Genomic DNA, 1,144 nt, shown 5'->3' with positions numbered 1-1,144 from the left:
CCCCCCCCCCGTATGTACGCCACTGTTTGTGACTGAACATTATCGATATATCGTAAATAATTTTTTTCTCTTCATTAAATTATTTCATTTAATATAGTTGTTTAAAAAACAAAAAACACTATATAAATCATAGCTCCCTAACCAAAAGTCGAATAACGTTGATATCGGTTCCAATCGATACAGCGCAAAGCCCTCTATAAGACTTGACTACAAAAACGGCTCGACGTGCCTAAAAAAAAGTGTCCGTGCAGAAACACCCCGAAAAACGCAAATTTTGAACTTTCGGGGCCCCGGAAGACGGGGAAAAACGTCTCGTACAGTCTCGACACAAGACGTACGGCCGCCCGTTCGCTTTTTTTCCTCACTACCCTGCATAAAGAAGTTTAACTTCAAAAATTAAATAAATTAAATACATAATAATTATTTGTAATTAACCAAATTGTGGAACACCAATTACAAAAACTAATAATATACGTCGCGATGACGGAGGTAGTCTTGGGTGGTACTGTAGTGGTAGTCGCGATAATAGCCGTATTCTCGTATAACAGGAAAGTATAATTTTGGTAGTCTAGGTACCCAATATTTTAGACTTTTTATTTAGACTACCTACTAATAATACAAAGGTTATAAATTTATAACTTATAAGTATTGGAGTGGATAAGTTGATTATGATTATTGTGTGACACTGTGACTCTGTGACACTGTGACTGGTGTGAGTGAAGTAGGTATAATTTGATATATCATATATATAATATTTTAATATAGTAGGTATAAACTATAAATGTATAATTATATCATGTATCTTCAACTTTTATATACCTAAGGCCTATAGGCAGTGGCGTATTTACGTGGAGGATTTGGGGGGATCAATCCCCTCCTTGGTCTTTTTTTCTATTATTAAAGAATTTAAGTATATATACCTAGACACTAAATCGTGTTTAATATTTACTATCTTAATGTATTTTGTAGATCAAGTAAAAAAAAATTAGTTAAAAGGTTATTATTACATTGGCCTTTTATTACGCCACTGAAACTTACCTATTTAGTAGCTAGTGCGATTTCTGTCCGATTTCTATTCTATCATGCTGTTCTATATGTGATCCACACTCGATGCACCTCAGCAGGGCACGGGTGTATGGTAATA

Source organism: Acyrthosiphon pisum, chromosome A2, assembly GCF_005508785.2.
Source record: "Acyrthosiphon pisum isolate AL4f chromosome A2, pea_aphid_22Mar2018_4r6ur, whole genome shotgun sequence".
NCBI lineage: Eukaryota > Metazoa > Arthropoda > Insecta > Hemiptera > Aphididae > Acyrthosiphon > Acyrthosiphon pisum.
Note: the sequence above shows the minus strand (reverse complement) of the source record.